Raw genomic sequence first — 21,355 nt, forward strand, 5'->3', positions numbered from 1 at the left:
TTATGTCCATTAAGGAAATCAGCCCTGAGTATTCACTGGAAGGACAGATCCTGAAGCTGAGACTCCAATACTTTGGCCACCTCATGAGAAGAGAAGACTCCCTGGAAAAGACCCTAATTTTGGGAAAGATTGAGGGCACAAGGAGAAGGGGACAATAGAGGATGAGATGGTTGGACAGTGTTCTTGAAGCTACTAACATTAGTTTGACCAAACTGCGGGAGGCAGTGGAAGACAGGAGTGCTTGGCATGCTCTGGTCCATGGGGGTCACGAAGAGTCGGACATGACTAAATGACTAAACAACTACATAATGATTATGATGATTTTTTAAAAGAGAAAATAATGTATTCAAATTATTCATTGTGCTTGTCAGGGTCGCTGCAGAGCAGTTGTTGCAGAATTCAAAGGATTTTCTTGAAATACAAGTAAACAATACCACAGACAAGATTGGTAGCTTAATGATGACTAGAAGAAAAAAAAGTCATGACAGAGTTGAAATGAAGCAAGTTAGGAGATGCAATGTGCTCCCAGAGAGGTCTTGCTCCACAAATCACTGTCTACACCATTGCTGTCCAATCCAAGCCCAGATGCTGCATGCATACCAAGTGTCAGAGGATGGAGCATGTACTCAGGTAGGATGTCAGCCGCAGAGGATGGATGGATGCAAACTGGCCAGTGAAGTGTCACAGATAACAAGCACAGAGAGACTGTTAAGGTCAGCTGGAAGATGCAGACAGTACACAGGTAGCAGGTGTTAGACAGATGGCTATACTCTTCAGAGAAAACAAAGCACCAAAATGAGATTGCTATTTTTGTCTATGAATGCAGACCCACAAAAGGGCTTTTGCTGTCATCTAATGCACAGATTTCTATTACCTATTATAGGTCAGATGTGCATGAATGTATTGTATTCATATTGAAGGTATTCAATAATGAATATTCAATATTAAATGAATGTATTCGTATTGAAGGTAGTTGCAAACCGAATGGCAATTGCAAATTAAATATTTGCCCAAAATTGGGGCAATAAAAGCACGAATAAAACAACCATTTAAACAAACAAACAAACAAAACTCTAAGGGGGGGAGAGAAAGCTCAATAATAAAACAACTTCATATGTTATATTTTTTCTTCTTGTTGTAGGTAAAAGTCTGCAATAAACTGCTGGGCAGGAGTGTGTGTGTGTGTGTACACAAATATTTTGGCCCAATTGAGTTATTGTTGAGTAGAAAAAGGAGGCATGTATCCTCAAGGCTGAGGATATGGTTCAACACTTTCATCCAACTGCAAGATAGGTGAGAAGGGACATAATACCGATATCACATAGATGCTTTGTGTATAGAAGAGTCTCTGTGCACTCAGTTTTGACCTTATGAGGAAACCATGCACAAAAAAGTCCCTGCTTCCATATGTGTGTTTCCCTTTGCATATGAAACACTTGTTTTTATTTAAAAATCAACAAAGACCTTTTTTTCTCAATGAAACTGAAAGCAACAGCTGCTGAATAGTCAACCTGGCAGCCTGTTGCGGATATGATTTTTTTGGTTCAGCTGTCATATATTGACCCAGAAACATCTTGAAGATTTTTTTAAAAAAAGGATGCATGAACATTAATACTTTCAAACTAATATAAACACCACTTGTTCTAATGTTGTTTATCCATGTATAATTCCTCTTTACACATCATTCTTTCCAGCTATCACAGTATGGGCAGCGTTAGTGTAATAAAATATTTGGGAGATGTAAGGGTGGGGAATGAATTTGATTTACTTTGCATTTTAATGAGAAGCTACCCAATTCACACTTCTCCAACTGAGACGTGACCCAAAGCACAATTATCCATCAAAATCCACACTTACCCAAATTTTGTGATGCAGTTCTCCAAACAAAAAGTATGTACATAATGCTAATTTAGGGATCCCATGAGCAGCAGTGCATACTATGCCAATCCTTGGCCAATGCGCTAATACGAATTTTCTCAGCCGCAATGAAATAAGAAGAAGGAGCAGAGCCTAAACAGTTGTAACCACAGACTCAAAAAAGTGATTTAAATGATTCCACTGATTTATAGGGTGCACAGAGCTTGATGGTATTATGAAACGTAAAGAGGGGAAATTGCATATGAAAATAAAGCATCTTAAGGCAATACTATATAAATTGCACAAACTAATTAATTGTTTAATGATATGAAGTAATAAATAACACTGACAAAGCAAGCTAACAGAGCATCTGAGAGGAATAAGGGAGTAAATTGGGCCCCTGCTGTATCAATGGTTCTCAGGGCAGGGAACCTTGGCACACTCCACTACTGGCTTCCAAAATATGTTCTACTTTCTCTTTTGTTTTGTCTTCATGGATGCTTTCCTACTCCTCTTATCATCAGGATCACAACATCCCAGCAAACGGCAAAACCTAGCATGAAGGTCCAAACAGTTTACACAGAAATTACACAGAGATGGCAAATAGCCATCCATTTTAATCCTTCATGGCTGCCCAAGGTAAAGGTAAAGGACCCCTGGATAGTTAAGTCCAGTCGAAGGCGACTATGGGATTGTGGCGCTCATCTCACTTTCAGGCCAAGGGAGCTGGCGTTTATCCACAGACAGCTTTCCAGGTCATGTGGCCAGCCTGACTAAACCGCTTCTGGCGCAACGGAACACCGTGACGGAAACCAGAGCGCACAGAAACACTGTTTATCATGGCTGCTCTGCTGTGCTATAAACCTACCAGAACTGCTTGGTATGAAGGCCTAACAGAGCCCAGATTAACACAGGGAGAAAAATGTGTATATTTGGCTAAACTGTGCATTAAATGCATATATTAGTGAAAATCTCACCAAAAAATGCATTCTGTTAGGGACACTTGAAAAAAATCCATCTTTCCATTTTCTCAGGGATTGGGAATGGTTCTGACATATACTTTACAATACACATGCCTTATATATTATTTTCTTCTTATAGGGAACAGATTCACCTCAATACCCATTAAACACTGGAAAAATGTGGTTATAGATCTGTTTTGAGCTAACTAAGCTTTCACTATGCCATCTGCCATTTTAAGAGTGGTTCATTATGTAAATGTAGGTATGGAAAGTACATTTATTTAACAGCATTTTGTGTAACATAGTATCTGGATATAGAAACTAGCTAAATGGTTTCTTTTTATTGCCAGAAAATATGTGGGGAGGGGGAGTTCCTGTAAAAACTAAAAAGGAATAGAAAAGAACCGGCACAAAAGCAGACAAGCTGGCCATGGCATTGTGGACAAATACATGCTTGGGACTATAAAACAAGCCCAGAGCTTCTGCAAAAATAATTATAGGTGACATTTTAAGTTTACAGGATGTGACCAAGGACACCAATGAATTTTAAATGAAAGGAACGAGAATTCTTTAGAAATGACCGTCAAAGATATAGAAGCCGGAAAATGGTTCATTGTTAGTTGCTTTTAATAGTATCTTGGAAAGGTCAAAAATCAATCAGTTTGTTACATGAAATAATCTGAAGTGGAGTTTCATATTATAAGGCAAGCTCCATTGTAAGGAATGACACAGTTTGGGGCAAGGCAGTTAAACAATTGGGATGATCCAGAAGGAAACAAGGACTGAGTTGAAGTCAATGACATTATATAAAGGTAAAAAAATTACCGGTATGCCTGAAGAAAGGTTTGAATCATTTGGTCATTGTAAGGTTTCAGAGCATGTTTACTTGTTAACTTGTTTTCTTGCTGTTCTTTCTCTGGATCACAAAAAGACTCCCTGTGCCATTGTCCCATTGGTCAAGATCCTAGGCTTCAGCATTCGTTTCCAGAAAGAGAATGGTCCTATTTGGGCATGTTAACCCTCCTTGACACATGGAGACTCTCAACAGAAGAACTGAAAAAGGAACACCAGCAATATCAAGTTGTTATTAGTTTTTAATGCCCACTGCTTTTTTAAAGATAAAATAATATTACTGAATTTAGAAAAAATATAAATAAGTAATTATTATTATTTTTTGCAAATGCATTTGTGTATTCAAAAATCTCAGACTTGCACATCACGGACAGGTGAGAATGTGTATGAAAAGAGATAATGAAAATCTGTGAGGAGGCTGTAAATTAAGTAACAACTTTCGTGATGGCTTGCAAACTAAATTTAAATATTCCAACAAAATAAATAAACATATTCATGCAAAAAAATAGAGTTTTGCTGGTATAAGGACAAAAAAAAATGGTTTATAGTGCATCAGAAATGTAGAAAGTGTGATAAAATATAAGGCCCAATTGAAGAGGCATTCCCTCTTTTACAGAAAGCCAAGTGATCATAGATTAAACCATAGCACGTCTCCTAATCAACAGGCCTTTCACCCAACATCAAACTGACATTGACTTGATTTCATGCTCTGTATATCCTTTATGACAGTAGATAGGAGGAAGAATTGGGAGCAGGGGCATGCATCAAAATATGTCAGAGGTTAGAGTTCCTTCAATAAACACTTAGCACTTTCCATTAATGTCACTTGAAAGACATTTGTGCACAAAAGTGTATAGTGAAAAGATGTGGGATTTTTTTTTATGAATGGCAGAGAGGAGTTGTCCTTGCAGCTATATTGCTTTCACTAGCTAAGTCATGCACAGCAGGTGGAATGTCTTCATTTGGCTTTGGGGGGGGGCATTGTAAATGGCTTACTCCATTGCCTCATGTGCTTTCACACTTACATTTAGTTGGTGGAACCACATGAGCAAGATATATGATGGCAAGATCACTCTACTTCGGCTTTGGGTGAAGCTCTTTTAATAAAGCACAATATTCCCAGTCCTGCCATGCCCACTTGGCTCTTTCAGACATTCCTAGAGTGCTTGTGAGAACAATCTACAGAAAAAAGTATATTTCACAAAGCTATGGGGTACATGAATGGGGCCAGAACCCCATTTTGTTCAGCTCACATTGTATGTGAACTGACCTAATTTGCACCTCACACACTAGTACACAGACCAGAACATAATTATCCTTTGGATTTCACTCTTTTTAAAAAAAAACTAATTTTTTTATCACATACTGAGCAAATAAGCTAAATTGACACCAGTGGAAAAAAAGGCGTGGTAAATGAGGAGCAGTAAATCAATCTATTTCTGGTGTTGCATATACATTTGCTTATGGCTTTCACCTTTTTAAAAGAACTGCAATAACTATACATGGAAGCATGCCCCTCCTACCTATGACATTTTGCAACTTATCATACTAGTTATTGACTTTCTTAATATCTATATTATATTCTGATGCTTGATTCTTTGTAATTATCTCTTCCATCTTTACTTAACATCAACAACTTCCTATGACTAGTGCAGGAGCATTCTTAGACCAAACTAGTGTCATTTTCTGTGTTCAGATTAGTTATTGGCGTCTTGCAGCATTGTGCCATGGATAGAGAGTGGTGAAACACTGAAGAGGTAATTGCTACTATTTTCAAGGGTTTGGGCATTCAATTCTCAATTAAAATTAGAGAGTACTGTTCATCTGAATCCCCCAGGTTGCCTTGAAAAACTTCACTGAACATGCTTGGATTAGGGGAGCAGGTGCTAACTGGATTTTTATAGTTAATGTCAGCTTCATTGCTCTTTATGTCCCAAGACATAAATCCCTTGGTTGCAAACATGTTAAGTACTATTTTTCTTCTTGGGTGAAAACCAAAAGCGGTAGCTATAGTACTCATCCATATTCATGCACATGAGAAACGGAAAGCTTTCCATTCCTAAGCAACAATGTCATTAACATCTACACAATTTCATTTTAGGCATTTTTACCTCCAAAAGGTGCAAAACATAATAATCATAGATATAATTAACAGCAATGTAAATTGATGGTGCTAAAGACAGCAGCATAATCAATAAAGGGAGTCAACTAATTGAGCACAGCTTCACTGTTCTAGGTATTGTGTAAGGAGAGAAAGAAGATACTCTTGCATCACAGATCACTCTAGTCTCATTACAGGACAATACAGGAAAGGTAGCAAATGAAGCAAACAATGGGAGGGGCACAAAGCATGCAGTATAGGTGCTTCTTAATATCTCAGGCTTAATATCTCAGGCCATTCAAAATAAGTTAAACATAGAAATAATCTCGCACTGGGACATAAGAGCCCATTCACACAACTATGTTCACATATGATGCCATTGGAGAAAGTGTCTACAGTTTAGTTTTCCCTCTTCCATGTGCATAAAAGGTAAAGGGACCCCTGACCATCAGGTCCAGTCGTGTCTGACTCTGGGGCTGCGGCGCTCATCTCGCTCTATAGGCTGAGGGAGCTGGCGTTTGTCCACAGGCAGCTTCCAGGTCATGTGGCCAGCATGACTAAGCCGCTTCTGGCAAACCAGAGCAGCGCACGGAAACGCCATTTACCTTCCCGCTGCAGCGGTCCCTATTTATCTACTTGCACTTTGACGTGCTTTCGAACTGCTAGGTGGGCAGGAGCTGGGACCGAGCAATGGGAGCTCACCCTGTGGCAGGGATTTGAACCGCCGACCTTCTGATCAGCAAGCCCTAGACTCTGTGGTTTAACCCACAGCGCCACCTGGGTCCCTTTTCCATGTGCATACTAAATACTAATGATGCTGGGCACAGCAACTGGTGAGCCAGCCGACATGTGCAAGCTTAAGCTCAATTTTCATGTGAATACCGGTACATATTTCCTTCCACTTCAAATGTAGTCCAAATGTCACAAAGAAGCAGGTATAGCAGACATGTGAAATTCCTAATACAGTGGTACCTCAGTTTATGAACTTAATCTGTTCTGGAAGTCCGTTCTTAAACCAAAACCATTCTTAAACTGAGGCGCACTTTCCCTAATGAGTCCTCCCACCGCCAGTGCCCTTCCACCATTCGGATTCCGTTCTTAGACTGAGGTAAAGTTCACAAACCAGGACACTACTTCAGGTTTTGCGGAGTTCGTAATCCGAATCGTTCTTAAACAGGACTGTTCTTCCACCGAGGTAAAGGGACCCCTGACCATTAGGTCCAGTTGTGAACGACTCTGGGGTTGCCGCACTCATCTCACTTTATTGGCCAAGGGAGCCGGCGTACAGCTTCCGGGTCATGTGGCCAGCACGACTAAGCCACTTCTGGTGAACCAGAGCAGCGCACGGAAACGCCGTTTACCTTCCCGCCGGAGTGGTACCTATTTATCTACTTGCACTGTTCAAATTTCAAATGTTTTCTTACTTCAGATCTTGGAGTTGTTCCACATAAGCCACCATTATGAGAACATGGATCTCAGGATCCTTCTCTGGTCTTATTTAACCATAACATAGATACCCCCCCCCAAAAAAAAACTTGCCTCTGTGCCTTGTCACATCAACATAGCATCTAAGAGTATGATAGCTCAGGCACTTTCTAGACTGAATAGTCATAACAGCTGTTTACTGCACATGTGCCCAGTCTTGTGATTACATTCTTCAAATGTAAAAGGAATATGAAATAGTTGCCACAGGAGGCACTCACCAATCTCTCTCTCTCTCTCTCTCTCTCTCTCTCTCTCTCTCTCTCTCTCTCTCAACACACATACACAACTGCATCCAGAATAGACACAAATGAGGAAAGGGGCATAAAGTACATAGAACAGATGATTAATAGATCTAGAAATACACGCTTCAAGAAGTGTGACTGTTAATAGCATTCCTCATGCTCGGTGAACTTGTACCTCAGGTGGTAGATGTTCCCGTTCAGGTCAACAGTGATCTGAAGTAGCTGATACCTCAAAATCGTGATGGATTCGGCATTGTTGAATTCTAGTAACAAAGTGAAATGGAGCCAGAAATTGAATGTATCTGGTTACTAAATCATGTTTTTGAAAAGCATTGCATAAACAAATAGGCCTTAAGCATTTGCTTTGCTTCACTTACTTGGCCTTGCCTACTACTTTATAAAGCATCCTTTAGTGCTTGCAAAAGTCAACAAACAAAAATATGTAATACTAATACAGTACAAGGTAAAGCATGGAGTACATATGCTGGTAATATACGCTGGTAATTATTTAATGAAGAAAAATTATCTGAATCTCATCAAGATTTGGAATTTAGCTATTTGAATATGAAAATTTTGCATTGGCATTTGGGAATATTATATTTTAAAAGTCCATAGAACATTTAAATGTTGACTATATTAGGGATGTGCATTCATTTTTTTTAAAAAAAGAAAAAAGAATGAAAAATTAAGTAGATGTATCCTATTTGTTTCATTCTTTGAGTTATAAAGTAAAAAAGGAATTGAATGAATTCTACCAGCCCTATAAGGTAGCTTAGGTGTCAAGCAGTGACTGGCTCAAGGTCATTCAGTGAGTTTCATGGCTGAGGGGGGATTTGAACCCTGGTTTCCAAGACTCTAGTCTGACACTCTAACCACTACACCACACTGGCTCTTCCACTGAAGGAAGTTTATCTCCCCACTCCATGTATGCTCCATAAGCACTGCATGGATGCATTTTTCTGGTGTGGGGAAAAATCTGGGTAGTGTGGTGCTACCCAGTGTGTCTAATGCAGGAGTGGCCAAGTTCTGGCCCTCTATGTTTTTGGACTACAATTCCCATCAACCCTAGCCAGGACTAGTGGCCAGGAATTATGGGACTAAAGTCCAGCAGCATCTGAGGACCACAGGGTAGCTCTCCCTGGTCTAATGTAACATGACTGAAATTTCCAAAATACATGATTGTAAGGACCATGCTTTAAAATGCACAAATAATTACACCAGGATGTGGATGTGCATTCAAATTCACATCACATTAAAGACAATGCTGTGTACAATCTTGAATGTCCAGTGGAGTCACACTCATGGTTCTGATCCAGCAAGTGATGTACACCCACCTTAGCCTTTTTAGCAGGGTTGTGATTATGAGTGAAGATATGGGAGTGCAAACTCTTTGAAGACAGCAGTCTGCAAGATGCTCAAATGAATCATCCTTTTACAATGTTTCAAACAGTGCCCTTCCAATCAGGGCAGCAAAAAATTGTAACAGGCAACTTCAGAACAAGACACCTTCTTCCTTCTCTGTGTTTGATGAAAAAGCATCACCTGAATTTTTGACAACAAATATACTGAGTTGACATATTAGACCAGCAAGCGTTGAACTTAAAATATACTTTAGCTAGAGTTATGGGGAAATATTCACACTTCTAGCAGAACTGTCAAAAATCCTGTTTTTGACACATTTACAAAAAAGAGAGAATAGTTTGACATTTGCTTGACAATTTCTTGTTCTACATTTGTGTGCATAAGAGATCTCTACTGTACTCTCTGCCACACTATCTGAACATTAATGAACTGACCTAAATTCCTATTTGTTAGGGAGGAAGACTTTTTTAAACACCTAGAATATATTAATACATTTGGAAATAACTCTTGAATGCAGAAATTTGATTGATTGATTGATTGATTGTATACAGAGGGCATAAGAAGTTTCTCCCCAGGTTCAGAGGAATCAAATTCCTTTAGGTTGCATTCTATGTCCATTAACATCAGTACCATACACCTTTCATGGTTTGAAAGGAAAGGAAAGGGCAGACTTGGCAGTCATTAGCGGTGGGCTCTATTTGGGCCTTGGCACTGCCTAAGGATGCATGGTACTAATATTGGCTCTCAGCACCAACTTGAGCAGACATCACGCAAGGTGTCTCTCTAGGTCCAGCTCCATAGAGCTATATACAGCAGTGGTTGCTATCTATTTTAGATTCATGGGCACATTTGGGATTTTGAGAGGGTTCCATGGGCACCATGTTCTCTGGCTGTTTATCTTCTACCTCCCTCCGAGACAGAGAAAGAGAGGAAGCACATATACCCTAAGTCTTCTTTTAAATGTTTCAAGAGTTGGATCCTGCAGAATTAAAATGGATCATGAATTTGCATGATTTTATATGGGGTCTCCCCTTTCCCCAACCACCATCAAATTAGGCTGAGTATGCTTAGCAGAATGGTTTAACAATCGATTCCACTTCACAGAAAACTCTGGGAACTGTAACACTGGGAGGGCAGTAAGGGTGTCCTAACCATTTTCAGCACCCAAAATTCTGAGGGGAAGCCATGGCTGCTTAAAGTGGCATCACAGTGCTTCAAATGTATATGGTGTGAATCTCCTCCTGGTATACACTCCTGTTAGTTGGCTGCTCATGCCCCTAGCTAGCATTTATAGTGCCTTCATTAAAACAAGCCTCTGGAAAAGCAATGCAGTTGAAAACTAAATGGCTTTATTAACTCTCAGAATGGTCAGGAGTCAATAACCTTCCAGCCTAAGAACAATTTTTAGTTCTAGATGGTAGGTCCTTGGAGTTTTCCCTACGACCGGTATTCCCCTCTTCTATTTTCCTGAAAGTTCGATTCTGCTGATTTCTAAGAGCCAAGAATGTAACATAACTCATCCAGTGGTGTGTGATTTAATTTCTTCTAAAGTGCTATTTTTGAAACTCATGATTCAGAATAAAAATGCCTAGGGGAGCTGTTAGCTCTGCAAGGCAGGTGGCAAGTGATGGTCTAGACTTCACAAGACTTCTGGTAACTGGATGCCAGTGAATTGGAAAAGGTCGGGAATTGTGCCTTAAATATGCTTGGTGCTCAAACAAACTGCCCTAAATATGCCTGATGCTCAGACTAGCAGCCTGCATTGCCACCTGTTCAATGGTCTGGGCTAAGATTACCAATCCATGCAAATATCTCTGGGCTAAGATTACCAATCCATGCAAATATCTCATACTGCAGCATCTTACCATTTGCTTCTCTTTAATTACAACTGTGTTTATAGCTTCCTGCTTGGAACTCTCATTATTTTGTGGACTGCAGACATAATAACTATCATTAATGTGAAAAATTAATGCAACTAATCAATGCAATCACTATATTCGCAGCCATTTCTATTTACAAGCAGAATTTTTGCTCGTGAAGAGCTGGAAATGGCATTTCATTACTAGGAGGAAAGGCAAACAGTGTGTTGCTGACACCGTGTACATCTGTGACTGTGGCTGCATTTCAGCTGTGTAATTCTTCCGAGAAATATAAGTTCTTGGAGCCATGTAGATGAGGATCTTAAAGACCTTTCCTGTGATCAACTCAAGTGCCATTTTACCTTGTTTGCTGTTGCCCATTTGTTCAGGTTTGTAGCATAAAAATGAGAAAAGAGCCCCAATAGATCAGACAATAAGATTTTCCCCACATGTGCTGCCCAACACCTGGTATTCAGAGGCATAATATTTCTGATGTGAGGTAGCGCACAGCCATCATGATTAGTAACCATCATTGGAGGCCTGCTGTAACAACTCTGCAAGGCACTTTAAGTACAAAGGAATTTCCCCTACATTCAACATTGGGGGGGGGGGGGTTGCTGTCCTCATAGCAACTCTCCCTCCCCGTCATTCTTGACATATACATTATTTGTTGTTTAGTCGTCTTAGTCGTGTTCCACTCTCCATGACCCCATGAACCAGAGCATGCCTTGGAAACTCTCACTTTCTTCTCAAATCAGCCTTTTCATTATTTGCTAAACTCAAGATTCCGTGCAAACACTTGTCCCTCTTTCCTTATTTTTCTCTTCATAATTTTGTTCCTTCAGGACAAGATTAGAGCAAAACCGAGGTGGGGAGGTCAGATAATTGCCTAAGGATGGATCAAATAGGAAATGCATATTAAAAGTAGCAACACATATTTGGATTAGTGAAAGAAGTGGTTAGCAAAGAGTGATGCAGACCTCCCAATAAGAACATTGTTGTTTAGTCGTCTTAGTCATGTTCAACTTTCCGTGACCCCATGAATCAGAGCATGCCTTGGAAACTCTCACTTTCTTCTCAAAGCATCTCCTTTTTTGGAGTTTTCTTTGCAAAATACTGGAGTGGACTGCCAGTTCCTTCTCCAGGTGGATCACATTTAGTCTAAACTCTTGGCTATGACCTGTCCGTCTTGGGTGGCCCTGCACGGCATAGCTCATAGCTTCTTGGAGTTATTCAAGCCCCTTCACCATGACAACGCAGGGATCCATGAAGCGGCATATACATTAGTTAGTCACAATTTCTCATTGCAGGCATGGAAGCAGTGATAAGTGGTTATGGGTCCCCCCTACTTCCCATGGGGGAATTGCCTTAAAGGATCTTGGTCATAGGGTGTTGCTTCAAGTCCTCATAGTCATCATGGGAACTGGCATAGCTGTCTCACATTTAGGTCTCATCCCTATCTGTAGATACCATGGAGCAAACATAATTATACAGTCTGCTTCTTTTAAGTTATTTGTTTCTTTGTGCCAGTCCCCAGTCTATCAGTTCATGATGTGCTGAGATCAAATCCAAAGTTTATGAACTTGGACACTGAAAAAGAAACAAAGTACCCTAGAATGATTGGGTTACCTTTTTTGAGTTCACTAAGAATCATCATAGGAAATTCCTTTATGACTGCAGATTATATATATATATATATATATATATATATATATATATATGTGTGTGTGTGTGTGTGTGTGTGTGTGTGTGTTTTATAAATGACCCATATGCACTATTTTTGCACAATGACACATATGAACTGTTCGATGCACATACAATTTGTTTTATTAGTACCATTTTCAACTCCCTTGAGTTGTGACTCAAGCACCACAGGCAAGAGTCAGTTCCTGAAGATGAAAAGGAGCAGACAGCCTGTCCCTTCAAGCCATGAACTACTTCTGTTTATGCAGAAGCTGCCAAGCAGTTCTAAAATGAAGACAACTTACTTAAAATTATTATTGGCTATTAATCCAATTCAGAAAAATAAATTATTTGACTGATGGATATAACAAACCAACAGCTTTATTTTGGATCAGATCTTCTTGGACTGGATATTAGATCACTCAAGACTTCACAAAAGGAGATTATTGATCTGAATTAATTTACAGTAATGTATCCGAGGACAAAATCTTTTTTCTTTATGAAAGAAAAATGACTAGTTATTCACTGCATAGAATTGTTCCAATGCAAAATGTATATTTACATGTTTCACTCTCACAAGTTCTTGCATATCTGTACAGTACACATAGTATTCCCTGTTCAGGTAAGATGTTTTCCCTATCTAATAGCATATAGCAGTGGGTTGCAGCAACTGTTCACTTGAAAAGAAGAATGCTTTTGTAAAATAAAGAATAAGAAAATGGAAGCAGTGAAAACTGTTCCAACATTCAGCAACTTTCTATGCATACAAATTTGATTCAGAGCTAAAAGTGATCCACACTTGCACTCAGTTGGTTCATGAAGTTATCATTCTGCAAAGTCTGACTGGATGTATAGTTTCATACATAATTACTTTACAATTGTTTACATTGAACTGCACTTGCCATTTTATTGTCCATTCACACCATTTGAAGTTCTTCACTATCATACTTTGGATTAACCATCTTGACCAATTTGGTAACATTGGTGAATCTGGCAATTTCACTGCTCACCCCAACTCAGGATAACTTAGGAATGAGTGGAAAAGCATAGGTTCCAACATTAATCCTTGGGGGAATCTACTCTCTACTTTCCTCCATTGAAAAAAACTGTCCATCTATTCCTACTCTCTGCTTCCTATTTCTTAACTGGTACTGATCCATAAGAGGTCCACTCCTCATATCCCTTGACTGCTAATCTTATTCAGGTCCTGCTTGTGGGCAAGCAATGAAGTCCCATTGGAGGCTTCCCATGGGCATCTGGTTGGCCACACTAAGAGCAGTATGTCAGGTTACACGGACTTTACATGATCCAGCAGGGCTTTTTCATGGTTGCTTGGGGTCATTATTCACATGAAGGAGGATCTCCAGTATTTTTCAGGAATGGTGCCAATGTAATGAGCAGCTGAACAACGAACAAAAAGGGTTTTTGAGGACAACACTTTTGCCCTCAAAATGAAAACAGGAGAGCATTCAGTGCAGACCTAGTTTGGGAGCAAGTTGTGATGGATTGGCCCTAGGGTGGAGGAGTTATTACCTCCCAGCTCAGAAGGAGTTAATCCACCTTCATCTTGACTGACAGTTCATCCTTTGAGGGTGGGACGGTCCCCAGTTTAAAAGGAGGGAACAGCCATTTTGACAGTTGAGAAGAGAGAGGGTGTGTGTGGAGACAGGGAAGAAGAAGGGTGTGGGGCCAGGATAGTGGTGGTTTAGGTTAGGTTTAGTTTCACATGAAACTATAGATCGAAAGATGTTTCTGTATTACCGCAACTAAGATTGTGAATGCATGAATCTTTAAAACAACTATATTCTCAAGAAAATAAAGTTCAGTTCTTTTTGGTGCCAAGGAGGAATCGTCATTATTGGTCCAGCAGAGTATCAAATCTCACAGAGGTGTGGACTCAAGAAAGGGCAAAACTTACCTGAGGAAAGGGAGGTGATAGTTTGTGTCCTAGAGTCATACAGGAAAGGGTTAGATGGTGAAAACCTAGAGTGCCACGAAGTTGCCAGAGTGTTGAGGCAAATCGAGACAGTGGGGATCTGAGCTGAGGGAAGCCCTTTACTATAGGCAAGAGGTTGTTCATTTAAGTAACCCAGAGTAGTGAGGATATCAGGCCACGAAAGCTGGAAAAAGACTCTCATTACTGTTAAGCCCTTGAAGTAAGAGGGGTTTGTTTTGAGGCGAACCAAGTGGAGGGGGGTTGGTTTCACCCCTGTACCCTTGTGGACACGTTTTTAGTAATTGAGAGGTGGGGTTCGTCACACAAGTCTTCTCCTTGCCAACAATAGCTGTTGATTTGACTGCTCTTTCTTCAAAATATGAGAGCAGTGTGAGGCATGTTCTTTCAATGGCCTGCTGAACATAATGTCTGGAACTTTTTCAGACTTAAGAAAGTTCAGTGTTGAACTTTCAGTGATGATCCATTACTGCATGTATCTGTGAATGCTTAACAATGGAATAAAGGTTAGACACTCTGGATAAAATTCATTTTATCACTGACAGTCTGGATAAACATATTTTAAAAATGTAGCATTTGCTTAATTCCCAGTAACAGCCAGATGTCTGCTGTAGAAAGAATTAGGATGTATAGTATTTGGTTAAGAAGAAAAGAAGAGAAATAAGCAATACATCTTATAGATAAACAAACAAACAATGGATACTGGTGAAGAGGCCTTCTGTTTTGCGAGGTCAGCTGAAAAGAACAATGGGAAAAGATACATAGTCTTCATTTTGTCTTTGTATCCCTAAGGTAGCTGCAAATGCATACTGAATGGTAACAAAGTCTTGGAAGATTTAGCTGCCTGCTATTTCACTGATAAGAGTGACCTCAACAAAAACAAATGCTTCATTCAGGGAAAAAAAAACCAGTAATGGGCTCGTATCAGGAGCACCTAAGGGAAGAGGGATATCCCATGTTAAAGTGTAATGTGCCAGGTGAACACACCAGTGCCAGCAGAGTCCTGAAATACCTTTTAGTCCAATACCCTATGGAACAGTTCCAAATATAGCAGCTTTCCCTTTAAAAAAACAAACCCTAGAAACTTAAAATAATACATTAAGATACACAGCCAGCAGGTAGACAGATATTCTGACCCTTGTGTGGGTTATTCAGAAATGAGGGGCTTTTCACACTCTCCAGTGGTAAAAAGCCCCCAACAGAGTTAAAAGTACTCTCAGGAATAAGCAGAATATAGCATGGAATATACTGGTACCCGTAAGTTGCTAACTAGGGAATGCTGCGAGTGCACACTGCGGAGCAGCGGTGGCAGCAAATCCCGGGCAAGCCGTCAGCACGTGCCTTATACCGGGCGGCGGGGCTTGGCTTGGGTGTTGCGGGGCGGGGGGCATGCCGAGTGTCGCCCCCCCCTCCAGGGTGAAACACAGGGCACAGCGTCCTCAACGCCCCCACCTTGCTATGCCACTGTCTGGTTCATACATTCTTCCATGCAGCAGAAGGGAGAACACAGGTAGATTACTCTTGAGTGTAAAATACAGCATATAGTTTCCAACATTTGCTCTGAACTTGAATTAGGACACATCTGCCCTGCTCAGTTACATGGCTGGAAGAGGGAGAGAAAAGGGGAGAGAAACAGCTTCACTTCCTCCTTCATGGAGAAGTGGTATAACCTAGCTGAGTCCAGGAACAGAACTCTGTGCTCTTAACCCCTTCATGCACTAGCTAGTATTAATGCACAGTTATGTTTGACTGCAATTTCACATACTAGATAACTTTAAATATGCATTATTAAGTTTTAAAAAGAAAATTCAATAACTCTTTTTTATTTAAAATAAAATAAAAAATTAAACAAAATTCCTTCCAGTAGCACCTTAGAGACCAACTAAGTTTGTTCTTGGTACGAGCTTTCGTGTGCATGCATACTTCTTCAGATACACACGAAAGCTCATACCAAGAATAAACTTAGTTGGTCTCTAAGGTGCTACTGGAAGGAATTTATTTATTTATTTACTTTTTTGACTATGGCAGACCAACACGGCTACCTACCTGTAATTCTTTTTTATTTGGGGGCAGAATTATATAAAAATGGAGGAGTTTCCCCCTTTGAGTGCCTGAATCCCGTCAAATTTCACTAAGATAGCTACAGTGGTTTTCATGCAAGAGCAGTAGCTACCTAGGGTATCACAGAATCCTTTAAAAATACATTTGGGAATGCATTGAAAGGCATCCCATCTAGGTGGTGTGCTTTACTTTGAATGTGGGTTATGCACTCAGTCCTAACACATATATGCAATAGAGTTACTGGGACTACTTTTATGACAGAACTTTTCTTTTAAACTGAAAACTCGTTTCTTTTTTGCTGCTAAGTGGGACTTTTATAGACTCCTTTCCTACCATTTCTACTGCAGTCATATTCTGCAATGTTTTCTAAAGAGCACTTCAACAAGCTCTTCCGCCGTGTCTTGAAACACTCAGGGCTTGCTTTCTATTCTCCTTGACTACTCTCTCAAACACAGCCAGAGTCACAAATCACTTCGCAAAGCTGTCCCTTCCGAACAACGCTTGAACAAGATCGTGATTGCTCAGTTCTGATTAACTGTTATGCCCATTCTGAATCTTGAAAAGGAAAGTGGGCGGGGGAGGACTTTGGGATCGTAAAGACAGAAATGAGCATTTGACTCTAAATTGCAAATGTATTGATTGCTACAATATTGATGTACACATATATAAACTCAATAAACAATTTGTTTGAGCTGAAATACTTGGATTTCGGCCAATCTGTTCTCGTTAGCTTCAATGAATAAAGTGGCAAAAGTCCAGGTTCCTTGCATACATTAGGTTGTGGTTTCAGGGGGCAATCCTATGCCAGGATCTCCTGTGATGCAGCTCAGCTGGGCTCACCTAGTGCTAAGTCCCCAACCCCAGCTCAGCCAAAGATACACTTGGATAACTTAGCTAGCTAAGTAAAAGCTGGCATAGCCAAGGCTGGTATAAAATCACCCAATGGGGTGTTTGGTGTGGGGTGTGTGGGGTAGGACCAGAGAAGGGAGACTTCTCTGACTACAGTCAGTTGAGAGTCACTTTCTACGGTGTGCTTGGAATGAGCCTGTTTACGTCATTCTACACCTTCACTTTCTAAACTAGGAGAATTTCTAAATTTATATTAATACTGGAATTAGGAAATGGATTGTGTGCATGGCTTCCAGTTCCTTCAGTCAATTTGCATCTTTTGCTCTCCTCTGTGTCCATTGATAAAGTGAAAAAGAATGAATGATTACCCTTAACTAATTTGTATATAAAAGCAGTGTTCAAGTAGTAATAATATTAGGCAGGAACCATTGTTTTCGACACCTGGTAATAACTTTTTTTTAAGGCAAGCCTACCCAGAGATGTTATTTTATCATGTATATTTGTTTATGGTTTTTTAACTGTTGATTTTTTTTTCTATAATGACAAATTGTCAGTGACCTACATGCATCTCCAACGGTTAAATCCTTTTAAGGATTTCCAAGCATATAGCTCTCCTCCTCTCTCATTGTTGTCGCTAAAAACAGCCGCAGGATCCTTGCTCTGGATCAGTGCTAATACATGGTGAGAAATCTTGATCCTTCCTTCCTTGCACTGATTCCCTGATTCAAACCACACCCTAAGAAATAGCCAGGGGAGGAAAAAATCACTGTTATCCTCACAGTGGAAACTTTTAAAAGGGGGGGGGGATGCTTCTCTTTTCTTACCACCACCACCACCACCAGCAACAACGATAAGAGCACTGCCAAATCTGTTTGGCTGTTCCAGTTTGCCACCTGTGAATGGGGGTACCAAAGTGATGTGACCATTTTGCTGCAATCTGGTAATAGCAACCTGCTGAAGGGAACTTGGACTGGGTGTAATTTATGCCATCTTAATTTACACCGAGTAGCTTTATGCCAGCTTCTTGTGTGCAGGATCTCTCCCTTCATCAATCATATTGGATTTGTCAGCTAACTGATGTTGAGCTGCATTTGCTTTACTCATTTGAGATACCGTTGGTTCATAATCTATAGCACTCATTTCCAAAGCACTCACTAGTTGCCTTCGACAACAAATTAATATTTCATAGGCTTACATAAATTCCTGCATTTTCCTGTTGCATGATTTAGAGAAGCATAGCTAAATACAGAGACATTGTCTAATAACTTGAAGGGGGAAAGAACTCTGAGAAGTATTAAAAATTATCAGTGAAAGAAGAAAACAAAGCTTGGTGGTTTTTCAAAAAAGAGAACTAAAAATATTGTTAATCAACCAACTGCTTCATCAGCTGATTTGCAGGCTAACTTGAAATATGCCCCCCTGCAGTGCATTTGGGGGGCGGAGAGGGATAAAAGGTTTCAAGGTTGCTTGCAATTAAGCCATAAGGTATTTCAACAGGTTTTCACACCAGTCCTTATATGTTCCTTACATTTATGCTATGGCCACAACGGTGGGAGGGAACCCTGGCCCTCCAGATGAATTTGATGGTAGTGGCAATTTTGTTGCTTTAACATTAGGTTTTAATGGTTGTAACCCATAGTGGAAGCCTAGGATTCCAGCATTTATTTTTGAATGATTTTTTCATTCAATTTCTAATTCAAGTTCCTGGTTGAATTATGTAAACAGGAACTCCAATCCTTTTGTCTGCTTTCCCCCTCCTCTCCATAGCTAGCATACCAGTTTATTATTATTTTGTCTTCCCGGCCTCCTTTCCCTTTCTTGTTGTGTTCGATTTTCATCTCTCTGCACACAGATATATGCTGCTCATGCTTTTGATTTTATTGCCCTTTTCTTGTTTTGGCAATGGATTTTTGAAGGCAAAGCAATCCAAAGCAAATGCAGCTTTTAACAATGTGGCCTGATCCTTAATTACAGCACCAGTCCCATGTAGGGCTACCGTGGGGTAAATACAACCTGTTCTCTCACTCAAAATCCTCTTTACAATCCCATGGTGGCAAAAGGTGACCCTAGACTAAATGAGAGACATGCTCAGTATATCAAATAGTGTACGCACTATGAACAACAAATATAATTACTGGCTGTATTAAAAGCACCAGGGGAAAATGGAACTAGACTTAGACAGCTTGCCCTTCACCTCACTGTAACACATCACTTCAGTTAAATGAAATGTGTTCTGGAGAGGTTACAGGTTAGTAGCATTGGGCATTTCTGGGTAGCCCTTGTAAAGAGCACGTGGGACATGGCATGTTTTCTTGGTTCTTTCTCAGAAGCCAGAGATGAACCAAAAAGAAAGTTATGTTCTGTTTGAAAACATTGCATTGCTTTGTGAAGATCTACACCAGGAACAGCAGGGAATAAAGAGCTATCCTACATCCAGAACAAGGGTGCGAGTAAACTAGCATTGCCTCCTATTCACCAAGAGACAGCATGGGGGAATGGAGGACTGTTGAGGAGGCAGCAGATCTGGCCTCCAAGGAGCATGCTGCAGCTGTTGCTCCCACTCAAGCAATGACAGCAGTGGGTAATGCATTCATTGGAAGCTGTATCTGCTGCCTTTGTAGATCCTACCTCCTAAGTTGGTCACCCCACCTTTCCTCACTGGTGGGCCAGCCCTGGCTATTGCCCTTCTCATGTATATCTCTCTTTAGATAAATTATTCCTCCTGAACTTCCTCTCCTTCCTGGAGAGTGGTGAGTTTAAAGACATAGTCCTCTCCCTTGGAGACTAATATTCCACTGCCTCTTTTCAGCGCCATTTTGTGTGCTGGCAAGCTGGCACTGGGGAGTGTGAGACCCTTGAGGTAGAGTGGAATAGTTTCTCAAGTTTGGTCCTTAGGAATTGCCACTTGACTGACCATTTATTAGGGTTGTTGAAAGAGGGAAGACATGTGGCAGATATCCAGGATCCACTGGCTGTTGCCTAATAATGATCCATCAGGTTTCTCTCATAGAAATCTCAAGGCAAGCTTTAAATTTAGGCAGCTAGGGTATTAAAATGTAGCCACAAAGGAGTTTCTCCATGAGAATGACACTGTCTCCTTCAAATGAGTTTGCCCTGACACATCTGGTTTAAATGAATATTATATGATTGGAATCACAGATACCATTCAAAATTTTAGGTATCAAATTGAATATAAGTGCATTAATACATTAAAGGCTAATTCAATATCTTAAGATGGTATAATCATGACAAATTTTGATGCAAAAGTTACAATAATGTGATTAGGTTCATCAGTCCCAGGAAGGAAGATTTGAAATAATAAGTAGAATTTATCCATCCATTGTAATGTATTGCAGAATAGACTCTAGCATTACTGTCCATGCCTCCCAATAGATCTACATGTAACTTGTACAAGTACTTATCTGATTTTCTGTATTTTTCTGCTCAAACTACTGAATTGAAAATGAGTTCTTGGTGAAAATCTGATACTTCCTATTTTATTTAACAAGCTTGCTTTATTGCTCATGAGATTCATAAGAAATCAGCTACTATCTGAAGACGTTGGATCTGTACTAATGGTCCAGGTATTAGGAGGATTTAAGGAATTTGAATGAATAATCCCTTTGTTCATAAGAGGAAATGATAAAGCATAAGAAGTAATGTTTACTTTCTAGGGGGACACAGTGTAACTCATAAGTTCACTAAATGTAAAATGGCTCACCTGATCTATATATGGAAAATATAAATATAACAGCAATTATTGTATTGATCTTACACTAAAAGGGGGGCATTTATGGGTTACTTCAAACTCATCCTACATGTTGGATGTAAGGGTTTTTTGTTTCGTTCTTTTAGTAGCAGTAGTAATTTCACACTGCATTACATACCAATGGATTTCATGCAGAGATTCATACTCGTAAGCGAGCATAAAAGAAGGAAAATAAAAAGAATTGCACAGGGTCAAGGATAGAAAATTCCATCTTACAGATGATATATACATACAGATACAACATTGGTAGGCTCTTAGAGAGTTGGCATGAGGCAATTGGAGCCCTGGAAGATGGTGCTGATTTCTGTTGGGTTATGCC

The sequence above is a fragment of the Lacerta agilis genome, chromosome 7 (genome assembly GCF_009819535.1).
Source record: "Lacerta agilis isolate rLacAgi1 chromosome 7, rLacAgi1.pri, whole genome shotgun sequence".
In the NCBI taxonomy this organism is placed as follows: Eukaryota; Metazoa; Chordata; class Lepidosauria; order Squamata; family Lacertidae; genus Lacerta; species Lacerta agilis.